Source organism: Priapulus caudatus, unplaced genomic scaffold, assembly GCF_000485595.1.
Source record: "Priapulus caudatus unplaced genomic scaffold, Priapulus_caudatus-5.0.1 Scaffold148, whole genome shotgun sequence".
Lineage (NCBI taxonomy): Eukaryota > Metazoa > Priapulida > Priapulimorpha > Priapulimorphida > Priapulidae > Priapulus > Priapulus caudatus.
The window spans coordinates 120,132-125,876 of record NW_014577209.1 but is presented as its reverse complement, the minus strand read 5'-3'; the positions used below and the strand labels follow the sequence as shown (position 1 = coordinate 125,876).

Here is a 5,745-nt window from a genome sequence, read left to right as displayed (position 1 = left end):
TTCGCGCGTGTGAGATTCTAGCAACCTATCTCTCTCCCCCGCGCTCTCTTTTTCCCTCTCGTGCGAGTTCTGTTCGCTCGTATGCGCACAAATTCGTCCAAGGCATTTGCAATCTAATCGTGAAGGCTCACACTTCGATCCGATGCCAGCTCCCATCTGTAGCAGAACGCGAAACGTGTCGTCTCCAGTAAAAAGCTGTTTCGGAAAGCAGCAAGTCCACTCGGCACGACAGCAGGCGTGCGTGCATGCGTGCGCGCGTGTACATGCGCGTGCGTGTGCGTGCGTCCGTCCGTGTCTACCTGCGTGGGTGTGCGTGTACTCGTTCTTATTAGGCGGGTATGAGAAAGAGAGAGTGCGTGCGTGGGTGTGCGTGTATTCGTGCGTGCGTACGTACGTATGTATAGGCGAGCGCGTGTAAAACAGAGTGCGTGCGCGGGTGCGTCAACACCTTCTCGCATGCGCGAGTGCGTCACTTAAAACCCTACGGCACGTCGCTGTGCAGCACATCTCAATGCTCTGTCGGCGTCGCGAACGATGTCCGTTTCTCCGGTAACAACGACGACAATTCCAATTGTCGTTACACACATGTTTGTCGACAACGTCGGCCCTTCATCTATGCTCTGTGTTCCTGCTTTGTACGGTAGCACAATGACGTCACGTCAAGTTGCGACAGTCTCACGACAATTTAACAACAACGTCACGTAATGTTGCACCCGCGTTACGACAATTGAACGACAACGTCACGCCAGCGTCGCGGTAGAGTCACGGCAGCGTCAAGCCAAGTCGCGGCAGCGTCGCGGTAGCGTCGTGGCAGCATATACACTTGTCGCCGGGCTTACACGATGCGTCGTACGTGGCTAGCAGACGATCAGCTGCAGCTTGTCTCCTATACACGCTCTGCATGGGCGGCTCAGCGCAGTATTCCAGCAGCCACGGCCTAGCACTCAAACTAAAATACACGGGCTGGCAAGCCACGCGCTGGCATCGTCTGACGGCAGCAGCTATAGCGGCAGATCCAGAGGCTGTGGTCGCACGGACTATAGCAGGGTTGATAGGGGGTGTCGCGATATACCGCTCCCTTCCCGCATCCATGCGTACACCAAAGAGAGAACGAGCATTATTGAATAAAGCATTAGGGTGTCTTGAGACCGTCTATCTCACACTCTCTCGCCCTCTCGCTCTCTCGCTCTGTATCTGCCTCTCCTCCCTTTTCTGCTCCGCCTCTCTCTACCTCTCGCTAGCTCACTTGCCCTGTTTGTGTACGTTTGCGTGTGTGCGCGCGTGTGTCTGTTGTGTGTGTGTGTGTGTGTGTGTGTGTGTGTGTGTGTGTGGTGTGTGTGTGTGTGTGTGATGTGTTGTGTGTGTTGTGTGGTTGTGTCGTGGGTGTGTGGTGTGTGTGTGTGTTGTTGTTGTTGTGTGTGGTGTGTGTGATGTGTGTGTGTTGTGTGGTGTTGTGGTGTGTGTGTAGTGTTGGTGTGCGGCCGTGTGTAACATGCGTGCAGTGCGCGGCTGTGCGTGCGTGCGTCAGACGTGCCGTGAGCGTGCGTACGTGCTCGCGTGCGTGCGTGCGATGGTGTAGTGTGTGGTGTGTGTATGTGTGTGCATGCGCAGTGTACATTGCGTTCTGCGTGCGTGCGTGCGTGCGTGCGTGCGTGCGTGCGTGCGTGCGTGCGTGCGTCGATCCTCCGTGTGTGTGCATGGGCGTGTGCGTGTGGCTCTGTCACTGTGCCTGTCTCTGCCCTTCCCTATCTTTTTCTCTGTGTGTCTGTTGCTCTGTCACCCCTCCCTCACCGTCTCTTGCTGTTTATCACTCCCCCCCTCCCTCTTCTCCTCTCGCCCTCTTTCTCTCACCCTCTCGTTCACCCATTCCCTCTCCCTCGAGTGCCGTCGGCACCCCCGTAGAGTGTTTATGCGCGCTCGGGTTGCATTTAAATGAGAGTCTCGACGCGCCACGCGGGGGGAAGAGCTAGCAGAAATGGGAATTTCGAATTCAATGAGAGAGCCACGCTCGGTGCGTCCCGGGGTATTAGCATGTCACGCTGTTTGTTCTCTGCGTCGGCTCTCTGGAATCTCCTCCGCGACCGACGAATCTCGGAGATAGCGTCGACGCGTAAGGCGCGCAGCCAGCTGGAACTAATAGCCGCATATATCTTAATAGCCCGCAGTGCGAGAAGAAGAACTACAGCAGAAATGCATGCGGGCAGGCTGGCGGGCACCTGAGCGTAACCGGAACGTGGATGAGACGCTTTCTCTCGCGCTTTCTCTCGTGTGCGTGCGTGTTTATATTGTCAGCGATGAATAATATAAAGAGGTATCCATTCCATTGTCCGCTATACCTATATCACCGCCGCTGTTTCCCCCGTCTCGATATCATACACATCGCACACACGGGAAGCAGCAGCCGTCGCAGCAGCTAATGGCCTTCCGCGGGGTTTAACAGTGATTTAAGGGCCACGCGGCAAAATCTCTCCGATGATGACGTTTCGCTATATTTTCGCCGATTCTACGCCCTGCGCGCACAGCGGCGCACACGGGATTTCTCGATGAAAGCGCCTATTCGCGATATTAATACGTTTATTGGCGCGCGTAAAAGCGCCCACTGGCGACTAATCATTTTCACAAAGCTTTCAATTTCAATGCCACCAACCATCACGCGAAGTTAGAGATGAGTTGAAGTGCTATTATATATTGACTGCACGCGCAGGAATTCAACGTGAAAGAATCAGATCTGTTTATCATTGGCTAGCGAGTGCGTGACAGCCACAGCAACCTGTGTTGACTGCCCAGGTGAGAAGAACTTGTCTGTTGCCGGTGCCAATCACGTGAAACACAATAGCCTCAGGGTGAGAGGGCAGTACTACACGGTTGAGGTGCTCTAATGGTGATAACCAGTGCGTACTTCCTAACTCGTTCGCTCGCTCGGCTCGCTGGTCGCCCCCTACTCCATTGGCATGTGTTTAAACACCCACCCACCGCTCAGTCACTGAATTCACGCACTGACTCACTCACTCACTCACTCACTACTCATCCTCACTCACTCCTCACTCACTCATCCCTCACTCCATCACTCATCACTCACATACATCACTCACTCACTCACTCACGCACTCATCACTCACTCCGCATCACTCACTCACTGCACTCACTACTCACTCACTCATCACTCCTCACTCACTCACTCACTCATCACTCACTCACTCCCTCACTCACTCACTCATCATCCTCATCATCACTCACTCACTCACTCACTCCTCATCCTCAGCAGCTCACTCACTCAATCATCACGTCACTCCTCACTCACTCACTCACGCATGCACGCACGCACTCACTTACTCACTCAGTCATTCACTCACGCACGCACGCAGGCACTAACTCAGTCAGTCACTCACGCATGCACGCACGCACGCAGGCACTAACTCAGTCAGTCACTCACGCATGCACGCACGCACGCACTCACTCACTCAGTCACTCACTCAATCAAACTTACTCAACTCACTCACTCACTTACCCACCCGCCCACCGCCCACTCACTCACTCACTCACTCACTCACTCACCCACCCACCCACTCGCGCACTCATCAAACCGTTCTTATAACCTGTTAAGATGCTCCCAGCGTGACGCTCTATGTCTTTGAATGCTCTCCCGCAGATGCATATGACCTCGCTGTCTGCGTGATTTGCCTGTAATCGCTTCACGTAGACGTCGTAAACGCGTCGGGAACCAGCGCGTCTTGCACATCAACTTCGCACTCCGCAAATTAGATTAGCGAACGTGTCTGATTTCTCCGCCTACAACACCGTGTCGGAGTGTCGTAATGGCCGGCTTCCTTTTCCTGTCCGCTTTCTTTTTATATATGCATTCGTACATTTCGCAGCCGTTCTCTGATGACGAGGCGTCGTTTTAAGGTCTGCGAACATGCATCGGTGTGTGAGAGTTAAACAAAGCGTCACGATTCGTCAAGTTTTAATCGCGTAGGATAAAACTTGTTTGTCTTACATGGAGAAACGATCTCCAGTAACAATTCCTGCGGCTTATTAATAAACGCTGAAGCCACTTGGGCGGAAAATCTCGCTGCTTGTATTCGCGGCCTCGGAAATTAATAGCGCGCTTATACGTTACTCAGCAAACCTCTCGGAGATAGCACCGTGCAAACCTATATAGATTAATTTTGTTTGCCAATACACACGTGTGAATAATTGATGGTGGTTATATCTCGTTAAATGCAAAAGAAAGCGTTAGGGTAGAATGCAGTCTTTTATATAGAACACCCCTCCCCCATATAACGAACTCTAGAGCTTACGTGCCGATACATCACTGACAAGTACTATATAGGTGGCACACAAAAGTAGATTTTTACCAGAAATGTGCATCATGTCGCTGGCAAAGGTTTCGGGTGCGGTTTCATATTTAATGTGCAGTCATTTAGCGCAAATGAAGTGTATGTTATGAATGTACTGAATCTTTTTTTGAAAATATGTTCAGTTAATTTTTGGTCAAGATTATTCAGTCCTGTTATTCAGGACGCCATCTGCTGGTGAATTTCACCCATGTATCAGAGCGTATAAAGCCGTAGGCCTACAACTTTACACTCTCCGTATAGATTTTGCTAACAGTATGCTTGCGACCTCTATCGGTGAGTATATGCATTACTAGTTTGTTTTTGACCAGCGTGCATTCCTGTTATGAGGCATTAGTTATCCCCTGTTTATGAATTTGGTTGATAATAATCATTCGTTTTTTCAATAAATGAATGTCTCAATAAATTAAAATCCATATAACGATAACCCAAAATTTAAGCCATGCGATGATGTAGACGAAGAACGACGGCAAGAAATTTGTTACGTTTTATGCAAGGAATAGTATAATTTTATTTATTAAAATAGTTTTTCCACAATATTATAATTGGTGATGTTATTACCAATATTATTAAATGCCAAAAAAAATATTTAGGTAGAAAAACCCGTAATTGCTTGGATACGTGCATAACTGGCTTCGTAAGTTTACGATAGGCATGCCGCAACTGTAGAATATTTGTAAAAATTAATCAGCTTATAGAAAACTAGTGGTGAGATTGGTACTAGCTAAAACCAAATAGCCAATTCTTTTATACTTTCATGATACCACGACTGCTTGTAACGCTGACATTTCTGTCAGTGAGTATTACCCAGATTGGCATCACAACAAGTTAAAAAGTTTCAAATTGGCAAGCAGTTCAGTAATATCCATGATTACTTCGAATGATCTTGTGGTTGTGCTACAACTGCAGAACGATAAGCAAAATTGAGTAGCTTCGCAAATAAGGTAGATATACCGGCTAAAACAGTCGTATAACATTGCCGCCTATTGCCTAAGATGACAATGCTATTACCAGAGCGTAAAACGGCATTGCTGAAATATGGATATCAGACTGGTGAATGGTAGTAAACTATACACTCATTCTTTCACCACTGTTTACATCGGAGTCTATTCCACGCGTGCATCTTATACAAATAGATACCACAACTAGTTTCAAAGGCTCAAACACGAACATGTGAATGGCTAGTGCGATTCCCACGCCCTCTATGACAAGAATAGCCGATTCCTTAGTGAGGCTCAGTCCATACAAGATGGACATAACTAGGAAGGTTAGTCCAAGCGTAAAAGATACGATATTGGCAGTGAGTTTTGCGCACTTTCTGCGGGGTGTTTTGGAGACGGCCCTCGCTTGCAGACTAGGTTGCTGTTTGACGTGCAGGCATCCATTA

At 49.2% G+C, this 5,745-nt stretch overlaps 1 long non-coding RNA gene across 1 annotated transcript in view; it reads right to left on the bottom strand.

Annotated features, from left to right (window-relative positions):
• The window catches only part of LOC106806217, a 14,235-nt gene extending 13,293 nt beyond the window's left edge, over positions 1-942 (bottom strand). Inside the window, exon 1 of the long non-coding RNA XR_001393513.1 lies at positions 1-942. This exon is cut by the window's left edge and continues 128 nt beyond it. This is a non-coding gene — a long non-coding RNA (uncharacterized LOC106806217).
• Between the last annotated feature and the right edge of the window lie 4,803 nt (positions 943-5,745).